Raw genomic sequence first — 20,501 nt, forward strand, 5'->3', positions numbered from 1 at the left:
AAACAGGGCAAACAAAAATGTCCGTTTAACAGAGGGGTCCACTTATGGGAGGTGTCCGTTAAGAGAGATTTCATCCTATACAGTTTTATGAATAACAAAATAATTTTTTGTATTTACTAGTTTGCACTGCGCCCTCTCTTAAATAGTAGCCAAAGTTCTAGTTCATGCGTAATCAAAGTGTAATTAATGTCAGCAGTTTTTAGAAAACTTTTTTTTACAAAAATAACGTTTAGTTGATATTTTAGAATAACGACACTAGATGTCGAGGTATAGTATTTAGGAACAGGATTATGTATAAGTTATTCTCTAGTACTTGACTTTTCGTTCAGTTTGGTTTAGTCATCAAATTAATGTATTTTATTTTACGAAAATATATTTTTAAGTGAGTTTTTTATTTAACATTTTTTTTGTTTATAAGTATAGCATAGTTAGAATCAACACATTTTTCATTCATAAATTATAAGTCATCATTCATTCTTAAGTTAAATTATTGTTAAAAAATTCAAGAGGAACCACGGGAAACTTAATATGTCCTTGAATAATTGTTGAATGTCATTACACAAAAATACAGGTAAGTCATTGAATTGTTTTAATTTTTTTGAAAGTTACATAATTTAAGTCATAACAATAACTTTTAAAATCTAAACCGGTGACTAAAATTGTGCACTTCATACCAACACGTGTTTCTGACGTCACATTTGTCCTTAATTTTGACATTTGAGGTTAAGTTCACTTCGAACATCAACAAATGTTTTCATTTACTCATAGCCGTTTATAAATCTTCTTCAAATGCAGGAAGTCACTTCTGAGTTGTAAAATTTAAATAACCATACAATGTATTAGTCTGGGTTAAGGAGGTTATTTTTTAAAAAGTCATCAGAATACTAAGAAAGTAGGCTTCCTGCTTTCAAATTTACCGGCTGTAGATCTGAAAAATCGAATATATTGCGAAATATGAATTTTGTTTCACTTTCTTTATGAAGATTACATAATTTTGTGAATAAAGGCGACCCAGGACCTGGGGTTATATAATTTAAATTGTCGACCACATACTTTAACCTAAAATGGAAGCACATGGCGAATCCTGTCTGGACAAAAGACAAAACACTTTTTTTCTTTACAGCACCAAAATGGATTTTTTTTATGTAAGAAACTAAAATGAATAACTTTTCATTTTATCTACCCTTAATAAACAGTTCCAATATTGAAAAATAAAGAAAAAAACACATACAAAAATAAAACACTTTTTAATCCTATTTTTGAGCAACGAAAATTTTTGCATATCTTCACTAAATAATTTTAATTATTGCTTTTTTAAGAAGTCTATTTTATGAAAGTATCTATTTTCTGTTAACTTGTCTATTGTTTGTGTTTTATATTTTACCGTAAAAAATTCTCCAAGATTGAGTTTTCATTGCATTTTTGTTAAAAAATTGCTTTTTTTGGGATTTCATGTTAACTATGTGGTTAGGTTATTTGATTTGAGGAATGTTTCTTAGACAATCGGAATGTAAACACGCAATCTACTTGTTTAAATAGTTGAACGTTATGCTGTTTGGCTTATTATGAATAGGATTTTCGTATCGGTTCTTTAAATTGGTTAGTGCATTACGTGGCAGGTCGCTCACGATAATTATAAACTTGAACTAAAAACATAAGAGGAAAGATTTCTTTTAATTACGTTATATCACTTTCGTGACCTACTTGGAAGATTTATCTACAGAAAATAGCTGTAGGCGGATTAAAGGTTTTAAAGCGACTTAGACCTTTTTTTTTTTCATGGATAGAAACAACGAAATTCACTTAAAAAGAGAGAGACTATTTGATTTTGAATTATATTTGCTAGTGTCGCTTGCATGTTAAAAATGAAATTAAAAAGTGAAATCGTAACACTATCAATGTTGTACCAGGGAGGAATATAAAAAAGGATATGAAATTTTTTTATGCAATGATTTTTGTTGAATAATTTTCGTTCCGGAAAATGTCGATTCAGTTTCCCAATAGCGGACACGTGCATTTTATATAATGGCCACGAATTTAAGGATGGGCCTGTTACAAAATCGCTCAATTCCGCATAGTTTTATGTAATTGTTATTCCTTGTTGTCTGGTTTTGGCAGCTGATATTTTAGTATCATATCTTACGTTCCTAGACCATGCTGTCTATGTAACTAGTGAAATAATTAGGTAATCTGGCTATTAGTGTGGCCGTTAGATTACGACTTTAAAACCCGGAAACAACTATAGATGACTAAAGTTACATCTCGAGATAACACACACACACACACACATAATTTTTCTCGAATTTTTATTATAGTGCAATAGGAACACATTTTCTAATTTGCATATCAATCCGGGCATATAATTTCGAATGAATAGAATGACTAGTTATTGGTTGAATAAAAAAAAACTCAATGTTATTTTTAAAATGAACTGAGTTCATTGTCAAGACTGTTGAGCTTTCATTATCACTTCAGTTTATCTTAATGAATGTTCCTTCACACCCACTGATTACACTGATTTAATAATAATAATAATAATACTGATGGCTGAAATTTTTATCAGAATTATTACTTTTTATATAATTAATTGTTACATCTATCTTATTTAAGCGACTATTGAAGGAAAAGAGCGAATTACATAAAAACATTGCAATTCCTGGTACATAACTTGTGTCGAATGATACGTAACCGTCGATTAGAGTCGTTAGAAAAATAAAACAAACATTTTAATGATGTTATGGCAAACTTATTGCGATTATTCAGATTAAGACAATTTTCTACATAACCATTCATATGTTACATTTTAAACTGAGTTCGGTGGAAACTTTTGTCAGACGCATTTTTTCGCATAGCGTAATACCCGGATATTATGGGATTTAATGAAATAACATTACAGGAAACAAAATTTTTAACCCATATTCGACAGTATCAATCAATAGGCGTCAGGTGTCGATGAAAAAGGTGGGAGGAGCACAAATTTACGCTTGAAAATCTTTTTGGCAAGCAAAATTCGACCTAAATTTTAGTATGCCGTTGGACAATAAATATGTTAATGATTATTATTAAAATTATTGAAATTATTATTAAAATGTTTCTGTATTTGAATTATTTTGTTAGCAACTTTTCGATTTTTTAAAATAAATGTGGTTTTTCGAAAAGTTAATTAAGCAATCGATTTTAATTGCAATTATACAAAACAGTAATGATCTGCTTTATTCAAGTGAACTGGAAAACACAACTTTCTTTGATGATGAGGCTGTTGTCTTAGTCATTTTTGAAATGATCCAACTAAGAGACATGGGTTTTCCCTACGTAATTTGTTTAATTTCCAAGACATTAGAGAGAGCACTTACAGTGCTTTCGTGAGAATTGCTCGAAAATGCATCAACGGTTTATTTCTAAGAAAACAAATTATTAAAAAGTTTGTAAAAGTGTCATTTGCTATTGCTGTAGAATCTTGAGTTTATTCCTAGATAAAGATGACAATGCAATATGTACAATTTTTTAACATAAATTACAATAACATTTTTGCGGTCACAATTCCTGTGAAAAATTATTTATTTAGAAAATACACACGCTAGTTTCTTCGAATTTTGCTACAAAAATATTGTTTTAATTTTGGAACTTGACTTGGTATTTTAGTTTATTTTTAAGTTTATTGTAATAACAAACTTCTCTTTTCTGAAAATTTTGTCTTTTAACAGCAATTGCGTTTTTGAATTTATAATTAGAAAAAAAACTGTGGTTCATTTCGATGTTTCAGAATTTTGCAAGTAATCCGTTTTATAGATAATAAAATGCACTTGGCTTGCACATCTTCATGTAGAAAAATCGAAATAATTAATTTTTGACTCATGGAATCGGCAACAATAGTATATTACTTCGTTTACTAGTTACTTTTGCTTCATGTTTTTTAGCAATAAAAAATATTTGAAGTGAAATAAAAAACAATGTTAATTTAATTAAATAGTACGTAAAATGTTTATGACTGTCGAACTGAAAAAATTATGAACATACAATAAGACTCGAATTTCTCTTTCTTACAAATTTCTTTTGGTTGTTTATTCGATATTTCAACATGAACAAAATTTATAAATTTCGAATGAATTTATTGCTCACAGCTTATGAAATGTTTTTTAGAAGCTTGTTTTTGTTTTTAACCGGTTTATTGTTTTTTTGTTTATAAATATATTATTGGTGGGATTTTAAATTGACGGTAATTCAATAAAGTGGCTATAGTGTTAATACAGGTGGTGTAAACCACTGGTTTATAACGTAATTTACGTTATGATTTAATAAATTATTGCATTACAACACATTAATAATTATTTTAAAGCTACTGAATTTTTTTTATAGCCCAAATGGTCACAAATAACTTTCAACTAAATTATAATTAGATATCAAATGTTGGTAGTTAATAATTTTATTTTTAAAGAAAATCGTCGGTCATGCTAGGTGAACCGAGAGAATTTTGTTGCTGTTTGCAAATTTTCAAACAATATAGATCAGCTATTTCGTAAATAGCAGTAAAATAACAAAATCAGTGAAAAAAATGTTGGTGGTCATTCTGTCGGATAATTGTCATATCTCGACTCACCCTAACTCAAGTTATATAAATTATGTCACGGAGGGTCAGTTTTGCTTTATTTCCGTCGGAAGCAAGCTCGATGATATCAAATGTAACTGATTTGAGTTATTGTTTTAACTTAAAATTATATGTTATTATTATCTGAATTTTATTTGATTTATTTACGTTCTTTGTAAAATGCCCTAATTTTTTGTTTAAGTTAGCTTGATTAATATATAAATTTAGCTTTGTCAGATTCTTTTTTCTGCATCATTAAAGAAATGACTAATTATTCTATGAATGAAATTACGTTATTGTAGTTATTTAACATTCACATCTCGTTCATTTCTGACAAGTTCAAAAATGGAGTCACATCGACTGTTAAATATGTTAACTGTGTGGACATCTGGTAAGAGCAATATTAAGACATTTTTCTTGGCAGAGCAAGTTTTTCCTGTGGAAATAGAAAATCGATTTTGTATCACTGTCAGTTGAACATAAAATGTTATGTTATTATGGAAATTTTTTTGCAAAAACTTACGTGACACTATATTGTTTTTACTCTTAAGTTATTCAAATTTCTCTTAAGCTATAAAATAAAAGCACAACTCATGCTTCGTTTTAGTACTATTAAAAAAATACAAACTTTTTAAAATCAATTTTACCCATTTCTGGGACACTATTATATGTATATTCTCGCAACGTAAAATATTGAAATGAGACTTGAGCAACAGTTTACAGCAGTAGTTCAAGGTAAAAAACTTTAGCTAATCACTGGCACCGTATTTGAGTTTTGGAATTCACTGATATTTCTTGCTTTTGTCCTAATATTTCCAACTGCTGTAGCAAAAAGCCCACACGTGTGTTATATCCAAACTAACACAGCGGGGGTGTGAATGGTGTAATGATTTTAGCCACAATGTACCAGAACCGAGGCCGGAAGTTCCCAGTATGGCTCCTCTTATCGTAAACACAACGACTACATTGATGAAGTACCAAACGAAATACAGTTCGTCCAGTTTTACATTGATAATTAGTTCTTGCTAACAACAAAAATGTGTTCCATTTATCACAATACGTTAGACTGGGGGGAAACGAGTAATAAGTATGCACTGTGCAATCAGGTCGCGGATATGCAAATTTAATAAGTGTGCAATAATTTGACTACCTCTCTGTATATGGCAGTATCGATTTTACGTCGCTTTGAGATATTCTAAACTTGATAAAATTCATTCGTGTGAATTTTTATAAGAAGTTCATTGCCATGCCATATCAGTGGAACAAAAATATTTCCTAAAGTTTTTGGTAATTTTTGAAGACTACTATGTCAACGTCACTTAAACCCTACTATGTTAGGGACCGTAAATACTGATCTTCCCTCGTATATGTCATAGAAAAATGGTCGTATCTAAAAAAACATTTTGAAGCTTTAAATTTCCAGTTTTGAGGTCGTCTGGAATTTTTTTTTCTGTGCTACGGTTATCACGCAATCCTAAGAAATAGCGCGAGAAAAAACAATTGTAAAATTTTTGTTTTTGGTCCACGGACTTGGGGAATGTTTTTTAGTTAAATCAATGGGACCGTATAGCTTCTTTATTTAGCTTTAATATGCTTTTTTATATTCTCTTTATGTCAATTTGTCGCTGAGATATCTGACTTTAAATGGAAAAGGCTCCTTGTGTCTTTAATCATTGATATCTCAGCAACCAATGACCGCACAGAGAATGTAAGGGTAGTGTCAAAAAGTGGATTAAATGTAAAAAAAATCACTTTCAACATTGATTTAAAGAAAAGAGGAAGAAGCAACTTTTTGCGCTGTTTTAGTAAATTTACCCGTATTCACAAATATTGTTGGGAAAACTAATCTTTCTTGGAGTTTTTACAGCTTAATGTATGTAAATTTGTAAATCGATCCATCAAACCGTTTTCTCGGACCGATTGATCAAATTTTTACAAAGAAATTAAAGAAACAATTGTACACATTTGTTTCTGAACCAATTCTAATTTTCATTAAAATCAGAAAACCATTTTTTTTTCAACTTTTTTTATAATTTTGCATTAGTTATTACGTTATTCCAATAAAGTAGTATTGTTTATTGAATTGTTTTACAGATTTCCAAAAAAAATTATAATTTTGACCTCTTTAAATAAATATGAGCTGTGCAAATACTTTTAAAAGATTAAAAAATAATAATAATTTCAAAAAAGAATAAAAAAATATATAAATCATACTTAGGCACATACAACCATTAATATAATAAAAAAAAACAAATCTTCTAATTCACTTTAATGAAAAAATCAAGATCAAACTCTGAATTGATTCACACCAAGAGTGTATAAATAATTAATGTTGTATTTGCATTTTTAAATCAAAAAGGTCGTGTGAATTCTTGTCTAAGACATAATTCGGATATATGCAGAAACATTGTTTGTAATAATAGCAATTCCTGAAGTCATTGTGACACTCGCACCTAATTAACACTGTTACCGACGTTACAAGAGTTACTGTAGTGATTGTGCGTCTTTGTATGTCAAGGGATTGGTTTAATGACAGTAAAATGCAGATGCAACAATAAAAAGTCGCTGGATTTGCTCTGGATTTTCTTCGTACTTTTTCATCATCACCTTGGTGAATTTTGTAATAATTTAGTAACAAGTGAAGGTGACAATTTAATTATTATTAGTGATATTTGGTGAGATTATGCAATTTTTACTATTTCGCGGTCATAATGAATTAGTTGGTAATTTAATAAAAATGCGAAGGCAAAAAATTTTCACAAATGTCTGCAGTGAGATTGTGAATTTTACTGTAACATAAGTACACCCGGGGAAGGGTACATATACAGGGTGTCTCAGTGAGTTGAAAAAGTCCATTAGTGACCTTTAAATGGTAAAATTAATAAAAAAAATTATATGGGACATTGATAGATACTAATCTAGTCCATCGCCTAAAATTATTTTCAACTATACAGCGTGTCTCAATAATAAGTTACAGATATCTTTTTATTTATCAATAATAGACATTACAAGTTTATTTTTTTAGATAGACAATTTATTAATCTATTAGATGCAAAAATAAAAAATAGGGTGTTCTATTAAAATTTTTTAAGTTATTTAACTTTTAACAAACTTCTTAATTTATTAATCATTACAAATGCAAAACACTAAAAATTGCTACAGCTTTAAATTCTGTACTTTCTTCTTTGCAGAAGTAAGAAAAAATTTGTTCTAGCTGTCTTAGTTTTTGTGTAATGAATTTTTTAAAAGTGCATGTTTTCGTCAAAAAAACGTCTTACTTCTAAAACTAAGGGAAATGGACTAATAAAAGTTTAGCGTAAAAACATTGTTTTAAAAGGCTGTATCTAAAAATGCAAAGAAACATATACGGTGTTTCATTTAAAAAAACACAAAACACAAATCGCAACTTATTTTTGGGATGTGCTGTATGGTTGAAAATAATTTTAGGTGATGCACTAGAATAGTACCTATCAATGTCCTCTACATTTTTTAACTTTAACATTTAAAAGTCACTAATGGACTTTTTCAACTCACTGGGACAGCCTGTATATACATTTGCCGTGTTTATGTGCTCTGAGAAATTTCTAAAATTCTGGCAACTAATAACTGTTTCCTTCTTTTCACATGAAGTTTAATTTATATGTTTTAATCCAAGAATTTTACGCTTGCAAATCTGGTATGTACTAGGTCTTTTAAATCCAATTGCTTTTTAGTTATTGTTACACATATATTTATTATTATTAGTGGGTTCACATTAAACAGAAGCTTCATGTTTATTTTTAAACAACCTCATAAACTTGTAGTAAAATTAAGTCTAGGCACTTAAAAGCTCTCGAAGACACTTAAACTCTATATAGTAAATCGTAAATGTGTTATTTACTGACAAGATTTTATGCTAAATTCTTCTCAACAGGCCATTTCTGACCATGAACATGAGTTAATTGCTCTGATTTTACAAGTTGAGTCATTATTTTGCAATGTCAGGATACTCACTATTAGGTATTTTAAGTCCATACGTATATAATTCTCATTTTATTACATTGTTTTCAAATCTGCATCAACTAAAAATATTTTGAAATGTACTCTTCGATCAATCTTTTTGAGATATTGAACAATAAAGAAGTAGGGTTGTATACAGGGTGCGCCAGAACTCGCGCCCCAGAGAAAAATGCCATATGAGGTTAGATGCCAGGAACATGGAAAAAAGTTGAAAAAATTTAAAAATTTCTATAAAAATTTCTTAGTTATGAAATAATTTTCCACGTTTTTTTCCTATAGGCTATTAAAAGAGGAAACAAGGAAGCTGTATCCTAAATTGTAACTCTGTTCAATGTTAGGTACTTGTGGCTTTTATTGGTAAAATTTTTGTCTCTTTACTAAATAATTGTAAAAACACATATACAAGATCATCAGTATCCTTAAATAGATATAAAAAAATGTCAAATGTCAAAAAATAAATGTCAAAATTTTTTGACAGATAGAATTTTTTAAACATTTTTTTTATGTTCCTGGTATCTTACCTTACTTGAAAGTTTTCTCTGGGGCGCGAGTTCTGGCGCACCCTGTATACAGAGTGTTAAAAAAAGGTTGTAAAATATTTTAGGAGGTAATACAGTAGAACCCCTCTACAAAGAGAATTCAAGGGGCCAACGTATTTGCTCGTTATAACCGATTTTCGCAATAAACAGTCATGGATAATAAAAGTTTTTAAACATGTACTATGCAAATTATTTTAGTAAATACGAATATTAAAAAAGTTTAAAACAATATTTAAGAAAAAAATCTGTATTTTTGTTTTGTTTTTTACAATGAAGCATTTTTATCTTATCAATTGTACAAGGCTATTGTAGAAGACATCGTGGTTAGGTGGAAGCACCCAATAACAAAAAAATTCATTTCTAGAGAATCCCCAATTTTTTCTGCAAATTGTTCTGCTTTTCTTTTAACTTGGTCCCACTTATGGGCAGAACGGCTTTATCTAATTTAGCATTTTTAGCAGTATGTACTTCTTCACTTTTGACAAAAATTCACCAGTTGAACTCGTTATCTTGTCCCTGTTCTTTAAAATTGTTGCTAATGTAGAATTGGCTAAATTTTTCTCTTTGCAGATTACAGCTTGTTTTTTACCACTTTCGGACTCTGTTATTATTGATATTTTTTCTTTGATAGAAAACGTTTTTCTTTTTGAGGACGACATATTGATACAGAAAGACAAAGTGTTCTCTGCTTGAAAAGTTATTCAAGACTGAGAAAGTGAGAAAAATAAGACCATTAGCGCGCAAAAACAACATTTCCAAAAAATTCTGGTACACAATACGTAATGAGACTCGCAGGATTTTTATTTCTTCTAGGAACTCTCGTTATAACCGATTCGAAATTTTTCAGAATTTCTCGCTATTACCGATCTTGGACAAAATAAAAGTTTTGTTATGTCCACCTTAATTCCAGAAAAATACTCGCTATAGAGGGAGAATTTTGCATACAAAACGGCAACGGACCAAACAATTTACTTGTTATAGCCGATTTTGCATTATAACCGGGACTCGTTATAGACGAGTTCCACTGTAGTATGGATCAAAATAAACAAAAAACTGCTATGGTTTAAAGAAACCACGATGCAAGTGAACCTTTTTTTCGGATCAATACACATCAATACACTGATCAAAACACACAAATACCGCGGAGCACTCGCACGAATGAGTAAGAATATAAATGCTACACGGTCAGCTGATGCGAGCCATGGGCGCCACCATATTGGCCTTGACTGTTCTGCCGAGCGCCTTTCACTTTACCCCTACTCCACGGCCGGCAGTAATGCGACATGCGATAGATAGACAAAAAAAATTGACGCGATGGATAAAACGTTTCACTTTAAAAAATCTTAAACATAGGTCCGCAAAGTAACGGTTTCAGAGATATGGAATGTGATAATTTTTTTACCTCCCTTTTTATTTTGCAAAAAGTTGCATTATTATCATAGTTGGCTGATGTTTTGTGAAATAAACATTAAGTATTTGACTATTGTTGTCAAAGCCTGCAAGATTTTTTGGGGGATATTTGAAAAACATTATAGTCTATGGTACTCCTGTAAATGGCCTCGAGGAGCTGTAGCTACGTATTAATCAACAATGCCAACAAATACGAGCTAATAAGGGGGTTTTAAAAAGAGTTCCAATATCCTTCAGACCAAGACTTCGTGCCTGCGTAGAAATACATTTTATGTAACTTTATTTTTTGTTTTTGCTAGAAGCTTTTTTTGTTTGTTTGTACTGATTGCAAATAAATGTTTCAAAACAGAATAATCTTCTATATCTCCGAAACCATTACTTTGCGGACCCATGTTTATTAAAACCTTTCTGGTTATTTTGGTTCATCCTATTACCTCCAAAAATATTTTTTATTCACAATCACCAATGTAATATGCCGATTACTAACCTTTTAAAGTTTGGGAAACACGTCATTATATCTCATGAGGAGTAATAATATTACTTATCATGGGCGGTAATATGCAGTATTCAATTGCTTCTTTAGCAGTTTCTCTTACTACTGGGGAAGTACACTGCTCCATTTCAACGATTTTAAATCAGATTCACACATTATTTCAATATTTTCTTTGACATTTCTGAAATGTCAAATCAAACGCAATTTAGATGGCCTACCACGTTTGGATCTTAACTTTGTTAGAATTTTATTTTACTTAAAGTTTTGACTAAAAATAATGTGATTGTGAATAAAATAGCATTTCTAGAGAGTGTAGAAAGAAGTACACTAAATCAGGCACTTTTCAAAAACCAACCTTTAACGGTATGATAAGGTGCAAACATTTAAACAAAATGATAAACATAAAATGTAGAATTTTGGGGGTGTAGATAGAAGTGCTCTAAGAAGACACTTTTTGAAAATCAACCTTTAACAATGTGAAATGGGGTGTAAACGTTTGTAACGTGCTTTCGTCATTTTCTTTAGCATTTGTTCTCTGTCCCCGCGTTGGTTTAAGTTGGTGAATTAAGAAAAGAATAGATAAACAGACTAACTTTACATTCCCTTTTTGTATTTTTCTCACATTGATATTTTCGCCCAGTTGGCGAAATTTCTTTTCGTCGTCTTCAAACATACGTATTTAACTCACAAAATTAAACGAAATGCATTTCTACGTATCCAAAAGTGCATACAACGGTTTTAGAGACTCAGAAAAGTGCATAAAACGTTACTGGGTCGAGTTTGAAAAATTACAATTTTTTTGAATTTTGGTAAATTACAAAAAACTTTGAATCGTAAAAACGCTTGAATTAAGATTTTCTAGACGTAAAATCACGTGCTGAGCACGACACAACAAGTAAAAATGCTCGACGATTAGTAGTTTTTTAAATATTGAGTAATTAAGTTGAGAATAGGACTTTTTATAATCATAGGCACTACCTAATCCGATTGTGACCAAAAAATCAAATTTTTTTGTATGTTATGAAAACTGATTGAATATGTAAAATTACTCGTAGAATTCGCCTCGTTGTGGCTGAGGACTCATAGTTTTTCAATTACGAGGTTTCTTATTTAAAAAAAAAACTAAAAACTAAATGCTTCAGTTATTCCAATACCGCATTTAATTTTTTCGAAATAAAAAGTTACGTTTTTTTTCACATTATTTATCTTGCTATACCACCAGTCAGTTTTTGAGATCTCTTTTTTTTTCAGTTTTCATAAATATCTTTTCAGGTCGTTTTCAATTAAAATTAGAATAGAAAGATTTAATTTATTTATATTCTAAGCAAAGTAGGTAAAATCACTGTTATAGTGAGTTATAGTTCTTACTGAGGTTTTGAGCATATATGCATGACAATGGATCTAAGTTTAACACTGTATTTATAATGTAAATACAAGGAACTCAGCTAATTTTGTACTTGCGTATTTTTCTACAATTTGAAAATGCGACCTTCAAAAAAATAGAATAGTGGATAAAATGTTAAATTAGTTTTCATTTTGAATAAATGTCTCTTGCTAATATTAGGTCGTAAGAAAAAGAAATGGTTGATCATGGTCCGAATTACGATGAGTAACCTGAAGAAATAATACCTTACATCCATATAGATATTCGAAACTGACGCACGAGTACGAACAAAAAATTCAAGGTACGGTTATCGTCAAAGGAAGTGAGGAAACCTCAAATATCTGTTTCAAGAGAGGGATTGGATTTGAAATGTGGTTTGTTTAAATGTTGAGATTTGGCGATGGTTAATTTACTTGGTTTTGAAAGAAAATAATAGTTTTTTTTTTCACATGTTCAAAACGTGCCATTAAACGGTGCGATCAAATAAAAAATAAATTAGAGTAGGCGTCGATTAAATTCTACAGTTGGCAACACATTGGATGGGAACCTGGGCTGGAAATTTCCCACACAATCTGAAAGTGAAAATGACCATCCACCGTTTTCCTCTTGTACACCAATAAAAACTTTCTGCTCTAAAGTGAACATTATTTCACTCAAAAGGAATAAAACGCAAACTACTCAAAGTTTCCGCTGACATTTGATGTCAAAAATCAGGATTGCAATCTGAAGGACTTTAATCACCGCCTACTCTTTTTTTTTCTTCTAAATTTCATTTCTGGGTTATTGGTGTAGTATACGTATTTAATAACTTGGTTTATGACTAATATAGTTTCGAAATTTTCCTCGCTTTTTTTATTCAACCTTTTGAACTCTTAAATCATTTCGGAAAATTCGTCCGTTGTCATTAATTGCTGAATGGTGGAATTTCCCATTATATTCCTCACAATTGACTTAATGCGAAAACCTCCAAAAACATGTATAGTTTATAAAATATGATATAAATTAATAATACAACTCACATTTTATAAAGTGGACTAGAAATACGTATGTAAAATGTAAAAGAGTGATTTTTTTAATTAAAATCAAGTTAATGACAATGTTAAATGAAACAATTAAAACAATCGACTGGTTTTACTCCGTTAATAAAATTTGATAAGCTATTTTATTGAATTAAAAAAAAAGATATTAAATTTGCTAGAACAGTTTAATTTAATTAAACTGTTGCGTCCCTTCGATAAAAACATTAAGTTTGTTGTAATAATTGTACAAATAGCACTTTCATAAATGTGTCTGAAAATTAGGATATAAAATCTGAGTGATACTGAAATTCAAGGGGAAGTTATAATTACTATTATTGTTATTACAGTTACAAAGTAGAAATTTACCAATAGGTTTTAAAAATATTTAGTCCGGAATACAGACAACTCGACAGACAATTTATACCAGGTGAATAAAAAGTATGGAACCAAACGTTTTTTGCTTAAACTATTTATTTTTTGAAAAAACTAATTGATGAGTGTTACAATACTATAAAAATGTGATGATTTAATAAGAATAAAATTTTTCGAAATTTCCTTTTGTTTTTGAGTTCTACAAAAAAATTTTTTTTTTTAATGGCAACCCACTATAAAATCATTTTTCTCAAAAAAACTATACTCTAAGGATTACAACTATCTGCTTTATATTTAATTTTTTAAAAAAATTTTTTCACATAAATTGCAATTTTGACAAAAAAAATCGCATAACTCAAAAACAAAACAAAATTTTGTTCTGAAAATACGATCACATTTTTTATACTACTTTAATTTATATTAATTATTATTTTCTGGAGGCAAATGATTAAAAATAAAATCGCTTGGTTCTATATTTTATATTCACCCTGCATGTATTTTCTCATTCGTCCTTTGTAAGATTAGATTTACAAATAAAAATATATACATGGAGTTTTCTGGGTTGAAGAATCACTTTTTTTCACCTCTTTCCTAGAAAAAAATTAAATTTAAAGGTTCTTCAATAATAATTTGACTTTTTTAATGTGAATTAAATGACTTAATTAGAAATATGTAGTTTAATTCTGAATTAAATTAATATGCTTTCTGTAAATCGGTCCTTCGACTATTAAGAAAATCAAATGAAAATGTTGATAACGTTCAAACTATATAGTTTTCGGAGTTACATTTATGTTATACATATTAATTTCCTATATTCCAGGAATGTGAATGAACTTTTTTTTTCAAAAATTACTCTAGATAACGAAAACGATTTAGTCTGCATCATATTTGTTTGCTTTTCCTTTTATTATTAGCCTTTCTAGAAGAATTGTGAGACAATTATATGACGTATATAATTACATTTTGTGTTGATAATGTAAACTGTCATCATTTTTTTGGCTGACACTTTGCAAACTATTATTTTGAAGAGAACTAAAATAGATAAGTAAGTCAATAATTTTTGCATGTGCCAATTGGCCTGGTTCAGAAGTATAAAGCCACTTTGAGGTGTCTAAAACAAAGATGTTTTGAGAATTTTTTGGTATTTTTTTCATGTGCTCAATTTTTGGTGTACCTTTTGCCGTATTAAAAATTAAGGTATTTTGGGTCCTTCAAATAGTCTGGTCTAGAAGTAACATTTTACTATTAGATGAATGAATAATTTGCGGTCTTCAGAAACCCAACCCAAAACATGCGACAATCTTATTTTTTCGGACTTGCTGACTTGGTGTCATGAGCATTTCAAAGAGCATTAGTTAGTTTAGTTCTCTTTTAATTTTTATACATGTTTCACGAATCCTGAAGGATGATGTTTATCCTGATACTTGCATTTCCGAATAAAGCCGAACAACTAAACGAGGTCCTTCACCAAAGCTATGCTTTGTGAAAGAGAGAATTGGATATCAGTCAGTCCTCACCTTCTCGGATGTGCTAGTGCCACCACTCTCGCTGTCAGTGAAAACTCGTGCTTCTCTTGGAAATTAAAGTGTATCGCAAACTTGTTGATTTCCAGGTAAATCAATTTATTATTGACAAAACCGATTTTTTATAATATATTTTTTCAAACATATTAAAAATTAACACAGGCATTTTCTTTATATTTCATTTATAATAAATAAGTTCACCCTAGTCCATAGTACATATATGTATAAATTCGTATTCGAAAATTCAAATGGTGTTACTTTGTAATTTATTTGAAACATTTACTTTGTTAACGAGAAAAATCACCCGGGTCGTTAACAGTAATTTTTTCGTTGGTTACAAATAGATGAAAGAATGAAATCAATTTAACGAATTGCAAGTTGTCAAGTAAAACACATTAAGAGATGTTCTTGACAATTTAATTAATTAATTTGTAATTTAAGTACTACAAATTTAAAAACAAATTAAAAATATTTAGATGAATTCTATTTTATTAATCCTTTCACTAATTTTAATCTATATTTAATTTAAAAATTGCATTATGTAGACGTCTGTAATTATTTGCACTTACAAATTTTCACTTTTATTAATAATTTAATAGGCTAGTAGTTCTATTTTAATTTCTTTTATAATTTAATAACCTAGTTCTTTCAATGAAAAAGCATAAATTGCCGTTTATTACACATATTCTCTGTTTTGTTTTTTTTTTTTGCTTTTAATTATTTTGTCTGAAACTGGAATCTGTTGCAAAGTTGTTCTTGAATTTTAAACAGGACTATTTTTTAATCTAATGAAAACATTGGTTTTGGAATCGGCTTTAAAAAGATAATGCCCGGAAGAAAACAGTCTAGTTACATGAGATTTACTGGGGATCATGAAGGTCTTCTCATATGTGTATTTATCGTGTTGCAGAGTTTAGTAAATATTGTGAAATGCTATTAAGTAAAGTTAAGAATAAAAGGAACTGCAGAAGGTTAAAAATTGAAAGTTTCATTAGTTGATTCCTTGTCACTGCGTTATTTTATTTACGTTAGTAAAAATACACAGCTTTTTAATGTACTCTGACATTTGTATACGTATTTTTGTAACATAATTACATTACATTTAAAATATACACATACAACTTGTACTCGTAGTTAATTATGTTAGTCACTTTATTACTGGATTATTAAAAATAATACATTAAAATGCAGGAGTCACAATTTTTGTTGCACCAAATTATACCATTCTTCTTACGTTAACAACTTATAAAGCACTAATTACTGTGCTTAACTTTTTCGTAATTTTAACAACTTAATAAATGACACAAATTAAAAATATTGGTATTCGTAGTAAACGTGAATCAAAAACAAAATCAAGAAAAAAAAACTCATTTAGTAATGTTCAAAATCTGATTTAGCAGTGAAGGTAACTCTTAAAATTCTATATGTAAGTTTTATTATTTTGGAAGCGTATTTGAACGTGTCATGTTTTTAAGTAATGAAAGAATTTTAAAAATTAATCCCAGTTTCAAAGAATTGTAAATCATAAATAAAATTCTAAAATTAACGAAGGCTGAAAAGTTGTTAGTGGAATGGATGCTTACGATAACTCCTCAAATGTAAACTATTTATAATAAATCAAATCAGAATTGATTTTAAAGTGGAATACAGGGAGATTTTAATATTTAGCAACTTGCCATTCTTGAATTAAAGACATTTTCTTAGAATTCTGTACCCAATGTTGCGATAATCTCAATTTAAATGTTTGTCTGTTTGGATTTAAAAAAAATTATTTGTTATCATGATTTCAACGAAACGGTTTTTTCCTTTAAAAATAGTTTCCAGTCGGAACTGTTCTATTTTTTCCAGCGACCATTTATTTTGTTTACTGAGATCTGTTTTTTTATTTTAATTCATCCGCGCCATGAAACACTTTCGCAATACACCTTCATTTACAACGTTAATTCCTGTTTGGAACGTAAAAAGTACCGAAATTCTTGTTGCATTCACGCAAGTCGGATCGAAAAATGAAAATGAAGCAGATTTTTGGGCTATATTAAGATTTCCTCTGACAGACTAATTAAGTGGAAAGCTAACCCTTCGCTCTGTTTAAAAATTCTTGTGCAGTTTGAAATTCCGTCAAGTAATTAAATGTTTGTACAGCTTCGAGTTACATATACGAAGATCGCTAAATTTTAATATAAAACATTGTGGTTCTGTTACGAACCAGTTGCGTTATTAAATTGGTCTTTGACCCCGAAATCGAAAATCAAAAATTCGTTTTCATGATGTTTCCATTAATTGTGGTAATTAAACGGATGCGCCTCTAACTACCAATTAATTTTTTATCTTAATAAAATTATTTCGTAGCTTCATTAAAAAAATTACAAGATGATTTTTTGAGGTTCGGATGTAATTTTATTCCTTTTTCTTCTTCTATAAACGATAGTTTCTAAACATATTCAGAATTATGTAAGACAGCACTGTTGTGTTGTTGCATCTGTTTTAAGGAGCGTTGATATTTTATTTGCGCTCTTTCATATATAGAATCAGCTAATAAAAATAGAGGCAGTAACATCTCGTTTGTCACTGTTCTGGAAAATTTATTGTAATGACAAAACTGCGGCATAAATACGGGTATAGGTATGTTTAGTTGAGATTTATATTATAATTACAAATCTTATTTTAGGACTTCCACATAAACAACCCAAAAACATTTGGATTAATAAATTTATTTAACGAAATGTGGGAATTTAAAAAATGTGGTCAAAAATATAGGAGTATAAATGAAAATACCTAAAACATAAGTTCATTTGTTTATAATGTTTTAAATGTGTCTTTATTTTTATCATTTTACTTCTACAACGACAATGATAAATGTTGATGGAATTTAACTTTCATTTTCTTAATATGAATATTTTTTTAGTCTAAATTTGTTCACTTTATATTTTGAAAAATTGTTATCGCCGAAGACTTGAAAATGTCTGGTTCTGTTGTAGAATTGCGGCGATAGAAAACTCGCTAATGAAAGTTTTCGGTTTCCCTTTCAAGACAATAATGTTCTTGAACGCAACGACGTTATTTTTTAAATATTGTTCTTATTCATCAACATTCGAAAGTTTTATTTTTATTTACGCGACCATCCGTTGAATATTTTTCACTTTCGGTTGATGAAGTTTTATTTCTCTTTTACTAGATATTGGAGTTAATAAATGTTTTCGAATTGCATGATGTTTGTTATTGATCATAATTTTTATCATTATGATAATTTGTGATTAATAAAAGTGTTGGTCGGGGCACTGGCCGCTGAGAGAAAGTAGGCAACCTTGACTGATATTCTACTATTGCGCTATAAGTTGGGGTCCCATATACATCAGGACTCCCCAGGATGCTCACTTTTGTCAACATTAATAATAACAAAGACATTGAAAAATGATGTAACCAATTGGCGTTTGTTTCAACTATTACTAGAGATAATTCATTTCGCAAATATTACAAAAGAAAACCTCGTTTGATGACCGTACTTCTTTAAAATTCTTCAAAAGGATTGTACAAGAGAAATCCACTAAAAGTTTTGTCTTGTCTGAAATTTCTACAACCGAAAAGCTTGATTTCAACATTTTGACATTGACACTGGCATCATATTCAATCGTTTAATATCACTTTTGAATCTGTGCTTAATTTTATTGTTAAATATGTTTTGAGGTTGGAGAATGTTGCTGTTTCGTCTATTATTTTTATCAAAGTCACTGACAACATGATTGCATTATGCATTTTCTATGTCGTCAAGGTCGAAGCCCAGATTTACGTGAATCTTGTTTGGCAATACGTTTTGTAATATTTTATTTATGATACAGATTTTTCAATTTATTTTGCTTCACTCTTGCTTGAATTAACATGGACTTTTATCCCACTAAAACCACTTGATTATAAAGTGATCTGACTGATCTTCTTATCCAGAATCCTATCTTTATATCTTATTAAATAGACATCTAATATTGGTATTATGACGTCGCTTTTTTATCTAATCTACAGTAAGTCCTCAAATTGAGTTTACAAGAGAAAAAAATTACTCTTTGATAATTGAAACTCATTCCGGAGACATATTGTATATACAATATTATGATTTTTTTTTTAAATAAATACTTTGTTTAAGCAATAAAATCTGAACCAGGTTTTATACTATTTTTTGACGCTTTCAAGAATTTTTGTAGCAACAGAAATAAGAATTTAAAGCTCTTTGCTTACAATTTGGCTCAAGTACAAATTTTTTTAAATATACGTTGTACCTACACAACTTATATTTTCTGACATTTTCCGACTAGACTAGAAAGCTGAAGTATGCTTAAAAGTTATTTTTTGTTCTTCTTGTATTCACCAAGATGAGAGCTAGTTATTTTTTTATATAAGAAAAACTGAGGTCATATTATTAAGTAAGTTTTTGTCATTCTAACTTTTACTCGAAAGTAGCTGCAGAAATTTAATAATAAGTACTCGTAATTATTTATTTGATATTTACTGGTGTCTAAAATTGCAACGACCTTTTGTGGTTTAAACGAAATATTGTATATAATTGGCTTACAATTCATTTCTAATTTGCGTTTGGCGTTGAAATTATGTGCATAGTGTAACATAAAAATTCCCATTCTTTCTAGTTTTAAGCTGACGTGAACAGGTCGGGGTCATTTTAATAATTTAGAACGGATAAGTTATCTGTACTGTTAAATAATAGTGATAATCTGGAGTTATTAGAGATAGATAAATGTGATGCAAGTTTAAAATGACAAAATGAATTTGAATAACGGTCGAACAGTCCACGTAGTGATCGCAAGAATGTGGTTGACTGCATGTGTTTAATTTAGAATCGGTGAAAATTATTGAAACGAGTTGCATCCTGCTAGCAATTTCTGTGGAGTAATTTGTTCGTGAGTAACACAAAGGAGTATGATAGACATTTACATTTTCCTGGAGCCAGGATGAAATATTTTTTGTTGTCAAAAATGTGATATGTGACATTTTCATTTATTTAATATCGCATTATGAACACTGCTGCTGTAGTCATTAAAAAACATAATTGTGTTTTTATACGATGTTAAAATTGTGTCAGGCACGTATGGAGTTTAACTCTATATAGAAAGGCTCTGCGCCAATTTGTAGCTATTGATTTTGACATCAGCTAATGGAATCTACTTCTCTAA

At 29.5% G+C, this 20,501-nt stretch overlaps 1 protein-coding gene across 4 annotated transcripts in view; it reads left to right on the forward strand.

Annotated features, from left to right (window-relative positions):
- Positions 1-429: 429 nt before the first annotated feature.
- Positions 430-20,501, forward strand: part of LOC123006263 (3-hydroxy-3-methylglutaryl-coenzyme A reductase-like) — a 29,081-nt gene continuing 9,009 nt past the window's right edge. Inside the window, exon 1 of one of the 4 annotated variants that reach the window (XM_044400615.1) lies at positions 430-571. The gene's annotated coding sequence lies outside the window, so the exon portion shown is untranslated. Of the gene's footprint in view, positions 572-15,313; positions 15,414-20,097; positions 20,229-20,501 lie in introns of those variants that run through there. The other 3 variants (XM_044400618.1, XM_044400616.1, XM_044400617.1) reach the window with 3 other exon arrangements.

The sequence above is a fragment of the Tribolium madens genome, unplaced genomic scaffold, assembly GCF_015345945.1.
Source record: "Tribolium madens isolate multiple individuals breed KSU strain unplaced genomic scaffold, Tmad_KSU_1.1 Scaffold_2;HRSCAF=44;Tcas5.2_LGX, whole genome shotgun sequence".
In the NCBI taxonomy this organism is placed as follows: Eukaryota; Metazoa; Arthropoda; class Insecta; order Coleoptera; family Tenebrionidae; genus Tribolium; species Tribolium madens.